Raw genomic sequence first — 14,108 nt, forward strand, 5'->3', positions numbered from 1 at the left:
TAATTCTCCATTTGATTTGAAAGGTATCAACCTGTGAGTGAGAGCCTTATAGCCTAATATTTATCCTATGCAAGTATAGTGTACAACGTTCATTACTTTTACATTATGAACAAAGAAGAAAGTGAGACTTTTTAAGACTTGTATAAACCCTGTAACTCTTCCATAAACAAATGCACGCACGCGCACACACACAAGATACAGCATTGTTGGGCATCATAGACACACTCCTAATTCAAAGACTGTTTCAGATTATTGGGTGCTGATAATGATTCCTTCAAACAAACTAACTGTTTGGACACATTTTGAGGCAGGATTACAGGTATCCACTGAGGTATTATAAATTGATTTTGATTATGGGCTCCAGATTAACAAATGTGGGCATTTAACACTAAAAAGGAAAAGCCATCATATGGCCATGCTAGGTTTCACCACTGAGCAAGAATGTAATATTTACATTTTTACATTTTATGTCCATTATACTGCAGAGGCTGAACCTTTAACACCAAAATATCAGTGGTGATTTCTCAGGGCCAGCAAAGCCTTCTCTGCTGGCCTAACATGCCAAATAAATAAATATTGTTCATCCTTTCATTCTCAATCACCTTTTTGCCTATTCATTTTTCATCGCTTTCCACTCTTAATTAATCTACAAACAAATAGAGAATCAGAATTTGAAAATGCTAAAAAAAAAAAAAAAAAACTTAAAACCCACAGCATACTACAGTGGATGCTCTTCGCATCCATCTTGCTTTCTGAACTCGGGGTCCTCTGAGTTCGTCCGACTTTCCAAGTAGGAATTCCGACATCAGGGGGCGTTCCATTTGTCAGTTCCGGTCTCGGAACTCGGAAAATAACTCGGAGCTCCGACTTCCGAGACAAATGGAACGCAGCATGCACTTGTTTTTAACTAGGTAAGGAGCCATGCTGTTGTTTAAAGACTTTAAATGGACATTACAGGCACTACATTTAGATATTTTATACTAAAACAATACTCAGCAATTTTTCCTGCATCCTGCTGTACTTCCCTCAATAAGCATTCAGAGAAAGGTGTTGTACGCTATTCTAAGTCCTTCTTAGTGGTGAACTGATAGTTATATAAAAAAAGGTACCACCTGTATATCATGAGTTTCTTTGATAATTTTGACAGAAACTTACAAACTACATTCCATAACAGAAGGATCTAAAGTTCTATTTTCATTTTTCAATGGCAATGTGTGTGTGTGTGTGTGTGTGTGTGTGTGTGTGTGTTTGTTTGCTTGTGATGTGTTACTTGCAGAGAGCAGATATACTGTACATACTATACATATAAACACAGTCTTAATTCATGTGTTTTTATTTTACATATTATTTTATTATTCATACGAATTTACATTTTTAAATAATTATTTTTTAAATCTTATTTGTCAAACTGTTTATGTTGTGTGCTATATTGACTCACAGTCTTCAATGTCATGGGGACGATGTTGTGAAGAAGTAATTGTCCATTGACTTTGTATGGTATAGTAACACTTGTTGAATTTGTGTTGGTCAGACTGAGCATTGGGAAAGACACAATTAAGATTATTCAATAAACTCTGCTTATTTTACCATCATTTCATCTCCTGCTATATATTTTCCCTGCTGACTCCACTGACTCTTGGCCTGGTAGGAGAGCAGGTTAACATAATCTGTTGATGTTGCCTGGTTTTGGACATCAGACTGAACTCTGGTATATGGATATTTACTGTCGGAGAGAGAAGTCTTGTGAACACTGGACCAAACATGCATTTTCACTGCCTCTCATGTTTTCATATTCTAAGCATATGTTACGAGCTGCTTCCGAGTCCAGGGGCTTAATTGGAAATGGGTAACAAACAGAATGGAGAGATCTCAGGAGTTCTCCCGTCTCTGGTCCCAGCACCACAACAAACACAGGCCCACAACAGTTTAGCGACCGAAAGTAATTTCCTTTTATTTCATAAACAGTGGGATTTACATGGGGACAGAGCCAAAATAACAAAAAGTTAACCTTCCTAAAAAAAAAAAAGGGGATGGCAGTAAACAAAAAGAAACCAAAATAAACAATGTTCTTCCCTAACTCCCTTTCAGTCCAAGAAACAGGAGAAAACATTCAATCACTTCCCTACGAATAATCCCACATAACATAACTCGTAGTACCATAAGTAACACTTTAATGAAGTTACTAAAACTCCAAGATAACAGTACAACGCTTACAACACACTGCACTAAACAACTTTAGAGTGGCAAGCAACCATCTGGTGCAGAAGAAAGGACAGCTTGTGTGGACAGAAAGAAACATCCTCAGCCTCTCCCTGAGTGAAGGAACTGTTTGCCTCTTACACTCCACTTCTCTTCAGGACCACTCACAGCAGGTAAAGCAGATGAGAAGGAATTAATAACAGGTGGTAGTCATTTACCTGCTAGTGAATAGGAGGAGCGAAAAACAAAGAATAGAGCACAGGGAGACAAAAACAACAAAATAGATACAATACTATAGATAGATAGATACAAATATAACAAACACTAATATTAAACATAGCCTACGCCCGGGGACGTAACACATATCATTGAATACTGTGCATGGCATCTTTGTCTATAGGCAATACATAGGCTGTGTGTGAATGAATTGAAGGAAAAGGGTACGTTAATAAAATGAAGAAAATAAATAAATAGATAAATTCTTTACATAGTAGACTGTGCACACAGACAGGCTAAACTTGGAGAGTTTCTAATGCATGTGAATCTTAATTACAAAGTAAATTGTAGAATAAAGTATCCTTAATATTATAAATGATCTTAAATCCTAAATTACGTTCGTTAATTTTCATGTCGGCCTCATACACACAATGAGCCAAAACGAAATTAGAGATATTTTTAATAAAATCATATGTAACATGTTCCTAAAGGTACTTACGCGTTGCTAACGTGTACATATGGCGTCTGGTCGGAAGTGTGAGTAACCGATAGTCTTTCCAACTTGTGGTCTACGTGTGAGGACACGTTTTAACACATTTGCGTTTTTCTTACCTTCATTTAACTTAGTATGCTTCAGTTGTATCCTCCAACTAGTCCACGTTTGATTATCGCAGTAGCTGATTTAAAAATGTATGTGTAGTAGGCTATTATTAAAGTTAAAGTGTAATCCTGCAGTCGCGGCTTCTTTATTAACAAACCATGAAACTGCTTTGACGGCTAATTTGCTCATAAATTAAGTCCTGGTGTGACTTTTTATTTTTTATCTAGGGTCAAGAGTTCTGAATGAGTGGCTGTGTCTCGTTTGAAAGGTTGCGTCCTCCGGAGGTCACATTTGTCGGCCGCATACGTCACCGAGGCTGTCTCATTTTAGAAAAGCGAGTAGGACACTTCGAATGCAGCCTTCAAATGCGACCTTCTTTCACGGGAATTCGGAGGATGCATGAGGTGTATCCTTCGTGTGCACTCACAACCCACAATTCTTTGCTTCAACGGAAATGTCTAAAAAAATGACGCCAATTTGCCCGTAAATATGATGTTCAAATGCAAGTAATGTTAATTCCCAAGTTGAAGTACCTCAGTAGATGGGTGCAGAGTATATAATATGTATAATTATATTAATATATAATTAAAATAAAGTATTAGACTAAAAGTACAAAAGTAAAATCTATTTTCTTTTCTCTTTACATCATTATAACTCTCCTAAAATGTACCTCATACATTCCCTTCTAAAGGCACGTTGTTCCCTTCTCACTCAAAGCACTCGCGCTTGTTAAATAGTGGCGTGCTGTCATAGCAACCATGTTACGTTCCGTCTCGTTTAAACGAGGCTTGTTTAAAAGAAGGACACTCGGTATACTGCAGCCTTCCAAGGACGCTTCCTACCAAGTATGCAGCCTTCCAAACGAGACACAGCCAACGAGCGCTCCGGACATACCGGCTCGAACACCAACGGGAATGACCGAGCATCCACGGAAAAGAACGAGATATTCCATATTAATTTTCGCTATATGCATTTCAAAAAATATTTAATACATATTTCTCAGCCTTGACACAAACGAAAAAGGTCTCATTTTAATTTATGAAGATATAATTCTCCTGAAGCATATTATATTTTATGTCCTTTGTAGACGTCAGTACATATTTACTACGAAAATGAAGGAACGTTTTCCCTTTAAAACTGAAGTTTCAAGTTTATAGGTAGGCCTAATTTTATCTAACACTGTTTGAATTAAAAGTAAATAAAATAAAATAATCTAGAATGTTTTTGTAGGCTGTTGTATTTTTTGCATGCACTTGATTATACATAGGGTACTCTATGAATTAGCAGTAACTGTATTTCATTGTTCAAGTTTGTTAGCACTCTGGAACAGACATCTAATTTCGGAATATTTCGTATTTTATAGAAATATGCTTTTTACCCTACATTCACATGCAGTGAAAACTGCACCCAGTATCTGCTTTGAAAATCTAAATATGAAAATCAAATAAAAATTATAGATACAAAATAATACACCCAATGTTTTTCTTTCAATAAAATGTGTTGAACTTTTATGTCTGACATATTTTAAAGACCAAGGAGAAGAGGTCAAACCCCCATTTTGTAATTTCAGAAATGTCTACTTTGTTTCTAAGATATCATACAATTGTGGCATTTATGGTCTCTGTTAAATAAAAAACATGTATGTATGCCTACTCTACAGAGGTCAAATATTAATGTCTGTCTCAAGAGGATATATCCATCTTTGATCGGTAGACATCACTCTTGCAAACAAGAATAGCTCTTTATTTCAACATTTATTATGTGCATCAAGTCTGCAAAGCATGCTGAGAACAAAAAAAAAAAAAAAAAAGTAGTGTTACAACAATTACAAGTTATATAGATAATAACATGATTATTTAAGCAATGCCAAATGTTTTGGCACAAGCTACTCCTATAGCCATGCCTTCTGCAAAGTCTTTAAATGTTGGGCACATTGGCAAACTTAGGCTAACTGAACATGTATTAGCCATTGGAAGGCTTCGTCCTGTCCCTGGTTCACTGAAGGTAATTGTTGGTTTTTCATCAAATCCCACCAGTGGGATTTTAGATGCCCCACTGGCGAAGATTAATATGTCCTCCAGCTAGAGAACAAAACATTCAATAGTAACATTTTCCAATAGTGAGAGTTTTCTTTACAGTCATTGTAGAAATTCCTAATGGTCTATAATCATAGCTCTGCCCACTACTATATCCTGTTCCCCAACAACACTAACATCTTTAATCTGCTCCTCTATTCCTCCCACTTATAGTATTTCAATTAAGAACCCAACTGTTAAAGTCAAGTCAATTTGAGGATTTGGTCCTAGTTCCGTAAAGCGTTACGGCTTAAGTATCTTTCTCCAGTTATTTATAGACAATAACTTTGCTTCGTTTGACCAACTTACAGGAACATTTTTATTTATAACTCACATTTATAAATATTAATATTTCATATTTTCCCCTCTATTCCATTTTGAGTGCATTTTAGATCAGCATTAATGTATAAGGGGTGCTATTTCTAAGATTTACAGTATAATAAATAATAAACAAACTCCATTTTATAGACCATTAAAGTCTCTTAGGGAGAATGACTTAAATTTGACACTCGAAAATGAAACTTGGGATGCTGTCTTAAAAAGGATGCAGTTAGCTCTAGGCACAGCCTTATCCAATTTAAGGTAGTGCACTATATTCACTGGTCTAGAGTGCAACTCTGCAAGGTATTTCCTGATTTGGACCCAACTTGTCCACACTGTGCTGTTGAGCCAGCCTCTTTGTTTCATTCATTTTAGTCTTGTCCTAAGCTATTAAGGTTTTGGGGGAGAACTTTTAATTGTCTCTCAGAAATTTCTGCCACCCCCTGATGGAACGTTGTCGTTCTCCCAGAAAATATTAAACTAACAACTTTAGAGATTGATAATATAGCACTGCTGTCTCCAGCAACCTATCGTCAGGAGGCTTTTGACCTACAGTTTGCCCTCAAACTTTAAAAGATAAAATTTAGAGTCATAATGAAACCCAATCTTTTGACTAAATCATGGAGCCCTTTTTTAGACTACTTTAAGGAACAAGTACTTGTTAAAATGTGTTCTTTTTTTGTTTTGTTTTTTTGTCTAATTTAGGTATTTATCTATGTTTGTATGTATATGTATATATTACAATGTCTGTTTATGTGTATTTATATTTATCATACTTATCTTTTTTGTCTCTCTGTCTTTTTCAATGTTATTTTTTAATACTGTTAATAATTTGAAGTTTGTTTGAAGCTGTGTCTTGAGATGTTTAATTGTTTTTTGGTTTACCAATAAAAACAAAAATCGTCAACATACAGCTTAAGTGTAAGATTGAGCTATTTTCCTTACTAGACTGTCAGCAAATTTCAGATGTTGTTTTAATATTTTAAGTCAATTTAAGTTATCTCTTCCACAACCCAAGAGGCAGATGCAGGAGAACAGCAGCAGACAGGACACAAAGTAATGCTAAGAAATAACCATCGCATTTCAAATAACCTTAGTAGTTCAGCCTGACGTCCCATGACCAAATTAACATTCGAGAAGAGTTCTTAAAACAAGCAAAGTGAATTGAAATTTACTGCAGCATTCGCACTGTCTTAAGGCTTTGGTGTCCAAATACTTTTTGGGGCAGCTGTATACGAATAAATGTAATAAAAATGTGGTGTAAAAGAAATTTAATACAACACAGAAGCATGTCTGCTCTTGAAGCCTGGCTAAAATGAGTAAACACTTTCACTGACACAGGCCAGACCCTCACTCACTTCTCAGATAACACATACAGTAATCATTGCTTTTAAAACACTTGGATACATCAAAAGTCAACAAATAACTTACCCTCCACCTCAAACAGCCAATCTCTCCAGAAAGCAAGAGTTCTATTCTCAAACATTCACCTATTACTTCCAATCGGCGAGAAAAATGGGGATGAAAAGGTTCACTAGGTCAGTCGAGTTTAGAGGCACAACGGATGCTGTGAAGACTCTGTGGAATTTATCTGGGTTAGCTACAATCTCATTTAGGACCCCCAAAGTCATTAGACCTTCCTTTAGCCTAGGGTGCAAGACAGTATAGAAAATCAGTGATTATAAAGTTACACCATAGGAAATGCTTCAGCTAGTGTTATTATATCTTCTTCTCTTTAAAACTGTATTTTCTAAACTAAACATATTACCAAACTTATATGGTTTTACAAATTAGATGAATAAAAAAAAATCTTCAACTTACTGTGAAAGAGCCTGTGAAAGTCTGTCCTGAAGATAAAACTGCAATGCAATCTGCATTACCCTATCCCGCTCTTCTAAATTTCTGATGTAAGTGAAGGCCCCCATTACACTTAGGTGTCTGCAAAGGCAGAAACTGCTGCCCTTGCTTCTTCCACAGATCTAGCTGTGTTGAACTGAAACACAAAAACATTATAAGGGCTCAATATTAAGAATTTTTTTAACTTAACATTTCATCTAGCCCAGCGAACGGTGTTTTTAGGAAAATGAATTGCAGCCCCAATCAAAAGTACAGTATGTCTCCCTGTTTGTTGACATTCTTTACATATTTGTCCATGAATATAAGTGAGGACAAACAGTTATACAACCCCCCACCCACCCTTCAAAAAATTTGTACAAGAACTGAATATTTCACATAGCGAAAATTGTGCCAGAATTCAGAATTAACTCTCTTTCAGTTCATGAGTTGTAATTTGAAATAAACTTGAACCAAAGTGTTACTGTACAAAATAATCATGCATATAAACATTTTATTAGAGCAATGCAGGAAAAGGTGTGCTCTTCCACCATTGTCCATAAAATGAAAATGTATGAAATATGAAATGAAATAACCACAATTATCAAATAAATTGGCCCGTCTGTTTTTAAAATATGATTTACCTGATATAAGAATAATTATAGAGTGCAATGTTTTTGAAAATACCCCAAATGCAGTGTGTATGATAACATGTTTAATGTTTTACTGAAAAATCAAATGCGTAACTAAAAAATAAACTTAACAACAGTTATGAATTTCTTTGAATTTCATTCCATTTTAATTCTGCTTCCTAAATTCATATTCAAATTGCAACTGCAGGTCATGTTTGCCACATTAATTCGAATTCGCTTCAATTTAACAGATAGCATTGGAATTAAATTGGCATTCTTAATTCCATTCTTAATGCAGCACAACCCTGGTATAGAACAGTTCTGAGCACAGCAGTGAAAAGATGGCTACACTGAGTTACTGTACTTCTAACTGTACACTTACAATTAGACAAAGTTTCCTGCATGTACTAATTTTATCCACATTCACAATATATCATTCAATTGTATGCATAAAAATAGATAAAATATAGAAACATAAGTACTTACTTTCTCCAACTGACTCTGGATTTCGTGATCTGAAACTTCCTCCAATGTAAACTTGGGAGGCTGCAGGCCACTGATTTGGCAGTATAGCCTCTCAGAGAGTAAATGGATGGGCAACCCTCCCTGAACCACAGCCACCAAAATCATTTTTCCAACAGTCCTATAGAGTCCTTCTTGCAAATCTATAAAGGAAAAGGTGTCATAATTAAACCATACATAAACACAACCAGCTTTGTTCAAATTCTGAAGTACTATAAAGAACTTCTGAAGTAATACAGAGCAAATGTGAAATTAACTTACCATCACCATGAAGCGATAATGACCGTGATCCTTCTGGCCGTTCAAATATCTTGCAGTGTTGAACTTCCTGCATTAGAAGGCGCAGGAACTCATGTCTGGGCCCACCCTCATCTACAGATCCCTTCACTTTGTCTTGAACATCAACAAATGCTACATCAACACGGGCCTCTGCATTGAACCTCTGCCTCTGAAAGGCCCATACTGAGCAATCTGATACGTCCTCCCTGTAAACATGTATGATATTTGGACGTGGTGGCTGTCTTACTACTTGTCGCTTAAGTTTTTAAATTATGTCATCAATGTCAGTCGGCGAATTTGAATCAGGAAGAGTTGAATAGTCAGAACTTTCTTGACGAATATGGGAATGGATTAGGCTTCGCTCTGGAAAAGGTGAATGGACAGGACTGTCTTCGCTATGTTGGGAATGGACCGGGCTTCACTCAGGAAGAGGTGAATGGACAGGACTGTCTTAGCTAAGTTGGGAATAGACTGGACTTTGCTCAGGAAGACGTGAATGGACAGGACTGTCTTTGCTAAATTGGGAATGGACCGGGCTTCGCTCAAGAAGAGGTGAATGGACAGGACTGTTTTCGCTAAGTTGAGAATGGACCAGGCTTCATTCAGGAAGAGGTGAATGGACAGGACTGTCTTCATTAAGATGGGAGTGGATTGGACTTAGTTCAGAAAGAGGGGAATGAGTAGGGCTTAGTTGAGCAGGTGAATTGGCACCAGTAGGGGACTGTGCCATGTTTTGGACAGGAGGTATATTTTCAGCTGGAAAGGAACACATGTCCGAGCTTTGTTCAGGAAGAGACAAATCAGTTGGGCTCAGTTTAGCTAGAGGTGCAAGAGCAAGAGGTGAATTGTTTGGGCTTTCCATGTTATGTGAATCCAAAGACTGATCAGATGATGTACTCTCAGTGTCAGTTCCCTGCAATAAAAGAGTCTCAGAATTAATGGATTGGGGATTAATTAACTCAGTGATTGTGTTGCCATTGAATAATACAAGCAATGTAGACTATAATTGGGGCATATTATAAGGAAGGATAATGTTACTCGGTGTACTATTTGTGATACAACAGCCTTTGTGTAGTAGAGCCGGAATCGCATAATAGAGTATATTCATATTTTCAGTTCATTATTTACCTCTGACAGTTCATCTGGGTCAGAGTGTGTCATCTCCTTGTCCATCTAAAATAAAGCACAAAAATGATAAAATCTTGACATGTCTGTTCTGTGTCTGTAATGCAAAATGTAATTTGTCCACTATCTGTAAAATATGAATCATTACAGTGACCTATATTTTTTTTTGAGCAAGGTCGAGACAAAATAAAATAGGGATGAACTAATGTATCAGCCACCAATATTTATCTGCCAATTAGAGATCATTAGTGAGCAAACTGGTAGAAAGTAACTGCATCAATGACTTTTTGTTGTCATTTGTAGTGTTCTATTTAAATCTGCTCAATTATTTATTGTTTGAACAATTGCATAGCTGTTGTAACTGTTTTTACACTTTTAAAGCTAAATTAATTAGCAAAATGGTGATCTGTTGATAAAATAAGGTCAGTCATGAGGGAAAACACTGGCATTGTCCTATATTTTGTGGTTAAAACCTACCTAAAAATTCATATCCATGCATCCTTAATAAAACATTTACATATACCTGTGGTCTGATATACAGAGCAGATCTTCCAAGCTCTCCAAGAGCCTTTATTGCTAATGGTGTCTTGATTGAGCAGGTCAAAACGTGCAACTTTCTGCTCTTGTCAATCCTACAAAGATCAGATGGGTGTTCTCCAAGAAATGGAAACTCTTTACATAGAAAGGCCTCAAACTGTTGGGCATTTAGTGCAAGTGGCACCATAATGCATCATAATTTATTTGCTGGAAAAGAAAAGATTTCAAACATTTTCAGAGACAGCCAGATCAGTAATGGCAAAGTGTGGTATCAGCAAAAATATTTTGGCAAACAAGGACTTTTTTCATACATAGCATGGACATATCATGTAAAAACCTGAAATACATAGTTCAGCAATGCTCTAACTATGTGACAGCTTCAAAAAATTTAGATTCATTGTCTTGAAATGAATGAAATCTTCATACAGTGCCAAACCTATTCAGTGTCTTCTGCTCAAACCAATAACAAATATGGCCCCAGAATAAAGTTTATGTTCATCACTATTGAAGCAAATTGTGTTGCAAAAGAAATTACCATCTTTTGAAGTGCTTTCATGGCAAGGTGTTCTGTGGAATATAGAATTATAATTACTGTATGTAAAAAATAGCCTGCTGGACTTCCCTCAATAAGCATTCAGAGAAAGGTGTTTTAGGCTATTCTAAGTCCTTCTTAGTGGTGAACTGATAGTTATAAAAAAGCTAACATCTGTCTATCATGACTTTCTCTGATAATTTTGAAAGAAACTTACATACCACATTCCATGACAGAAGGATTTAATGTTCTGTTTTCATTTTTCAAAGGCAACGTGTGTGTGTGTATGTTTGTGAGTCTGTGTTTGTGCTTGAGAGTGTGTGTGTTACTTAAAGAGAGCAAACATACTGTACATACATACATACTAAGTCTTAATTCATTTCTTTCTATTTTTTATATTATTTTATTATTCACACATATATAATTTTTATATAATCATTTTTTAATCATTTTTCATATTGTTATTTGTCAAATTCCTTAATTTGAAGTTGTGTGCTATATTGTCTAAAGTTAGAAATAAAGAGTTTAAATTTCAATGTCTTCAATGTCATGGGACGATGTTGTGAAGAAGTAATTGTCCATTGACTTCACATGGTGTAGTAACACTTGTTGAATTAGTGCTGGTCAGACTGAGCATTGAGAAAGATGCAATTAAGATTATTCAATAAACTCTGCTCATTTTTACCATCACTTCGTCTCCTGCCTTCTTCTGTATTCCCCCTGCTGATTCTTGGGCTGGTAGGAGAGAGTGAGTTAACATAACAAGCTGTTGATGTTGACCGGTTTTGGATATCAGACAGAACTCTGATATATGGATATCTTCTGACGGAGAGAGAGGTCTTGTGAACACTGGATCTAACATGCATTTTCACTGCCTCATGTTTTCATATTCTAAGCATATTATTGAATACAGTACATGGCATCACATCTCTGTCTATAAGATATACATAGGCGGTGGGTGAATTAATTGCACGATAAGGGTATGTAAATAAAATTAAGTAAAGAAATATATAGATAACATTTAAAATGCAAAAATGCAAAAAGAAAAAAAAAATCCCATCTGAATACATACATTAATTTATTTCAAGATTTTCAAATTGCAGGTTCTGCCTACTGTACAGTGTTCACACTCCATACAAAACACTCCAAATGAATACATTTTAGATTACTGTTATTTGCACAGACATATTCATATTGATAATTATACATCTCAAATTGATGCCTATCAATCCATCATTCTTTATATAGTCAGTCTCTGTATCCCTCTTTCCAGGAAATCTAGAGGATCTCCAGATGATGTCATGTGCAGATTTAAGAGAGCCTTTAGATCCTTCTTTCACAGTTTCTTGGCCAGACAACCTTTCCTTCTTCTGGATCTCTTCTGAGCTTCCGAAGTTTTGTCTGTAAAACATAGTCATATATACCCCCATTTACTGATGAATATTTCTGTTTTCTTCCCAATAATAAACATGTTTCTATCATTGTTTAAATTTACAGTACTGTGCAAAAGTCTCAGGCACATTAGATGGTTCACAAAAACATTTGTCTTAAGATGGTTATTTTCTGTCTTTTGCTTTAGTGTGTCAGTAGGAAATATCAATTTTAGATTTTAATGTCTTTAGAATTGAATAGAAGAACAATAAACCGTACTATAAATCTGGGATTCTATGAAGAGAATGAAGCAATCAAGGTAGCCTAAATCCATAGAAGAACTGTGTCAAGTTGTTCATTAATCTTGGAACAGCCTACTTGCCAACACTGTTGAAAAACTTTGTGCAAGTGTACCTAGGAGAATTTGTGTGATTTTAATGGCAAAGTATGGTCACACCAAATATTGATTTAGCTTTTTTATGTTTACTGCACTTTATATGAAGTTAATTGTTAAATAAAAGCTATTTATTACATTATTTTTGAAAACACCACACTTTACAGCATTTTCCAGAAATGCCTAAAACTTTTACACAGTTCTGTATATTAAACGTTTCATAAACAGTTTAAAGCAGTTCAGAAACTTTTCAGGATTAATATCAAAGCTAATACATTGACACCATCTTCTGGACAATAAAGGCTCTACATTATACAATTGTACAATAATGTAATTCTTAACTACAGTACATCAAACTTATAAGGTAAAATGGTAATATTCCTGCTAACACACAATGTACCAGTTACATAATTTATTCGTCCTTTTTGGTAATTTCATGACTTACTAATAGGCAATGTAACTGCAAAGTCACAGGCTCGTAATTTCATTACCATTAAATTACCAATTCACAACATCATCTTCACGTCCTGCTAATGTCCCAAGCTTACCCAGAATGGTCCAGTTACATAATGTATTTGTAATATCTGGGTAATTCTGTGACTTATTGGCAACGTAACTGCAAAGTCATAGGTCCATAATATAATTACCACATCACTTTCCAATTCCAATTCCACTTCTTTACGTTCTCCAATGTGAGCCAAAAAAAAATGTCAGTCCAGTCGCAACACAGGAACATTGCATTTCTATGACAGATTTGTGTTGTAGCAGTTTAATAATTGCTACAGTTTCATTCTAAGTTCAACAACCATGTCAGATTGGTTAATAAAATAATTACCTTCTAATTGAAGTTCTGTTAATATTTTTGCATCTGTGATTATTTGGCAGCTTTAATCACCTGAAATGTCTGCTAATATTATGCTAGATATTTATAACGGAAGTGTCCAGGATGATGCTATTTTTATTTATCCCCTTTTCTCCCCAATTTGGAATGCCCAGTTCCCACTGCTTAGTAGGTCCTTGTGGTGGTGCGGTTACTCACCTCAATCTGGGTGCGGAGGACAAGTCTCAGTTGCCTCCGTTTCTGAGACAGTCAATCCGCGCATCTTATCACGTGGCTTGTTGTGCATGACACCTGGAGACTCACAGCATGTGGAGGCTCATGCTACTCTCTGCATCCATGCACAACTTACCACGCACCCCGTTGAAAGCAAGAAGCACTAATCACGACCACGAGGAGGTTACCCCATGTGACTCTACCCTCCCTAGCAACTGGGCCAATTTGGTTGCTTAGGAGACCTGGCTGGAGTCACTCAGCATGCCCTGGATTCAAACTCGCGACTCCAGAGGTGGTAGTCAGCATCAATACTTGCTGAGCTACCCATCCTTTTCCTTGGATGGTCAGTCATCCCCGTGTGTGTTTGAGCCGGGATGTCCGGAGCGCTCCTTGCTGTGGTTCACTCATTCAGACCTC

At 36.1% G+C, this 14,108-nt stretch overlaps 1 long non-coding RNA gene across 1 annotated transcript; it reads right to left on the reverse strand.

The window, feature by feature from the left end:
* Nucleotides 1-1,936: 1,936 nt before the first annotated feature.
* LOC127422093 (uncharacterized) lies at nucleotides 1,937-10,956 on the reverse strand. Its single transcript, XR_007894136.1, has 7 exons — nucleotides 10,327-10,956; nucleotides 9,807-9,851; nucleotides 8,661-9,591; nucleotides 8,364-8,542; nucleotides 7,234-7,405; nucleotides 6,844-7,059; nucleotides 1,937-2,417 (listed from the first exon to the last, which is right to left on the reverse strand). It is a non-coding gene; the product is annotated as an uncharacterized LOC127422093 (long non-coding RNA).
* Nucleotides 10,957-14,108: the final 3,152 nt, after the last annotated feature.

Source organism: Myxocyprinus asiaticus, chromosome 31 (assembly GCF_019703515.2).
Source record: "Myxocyprinus asiaticus isolate MX2 ecotype Aquarium Trade chromosome 31, UBuf_Myxa_2, whole genome shotgun sequence".
NCBI classification, from domain to species: Eukaryota; Metazoa; Chordata; class Actinopteri; order Cypriniformes; family Catostomidae; genus Myxocyprinus; species Myxocyprinus asiaticus.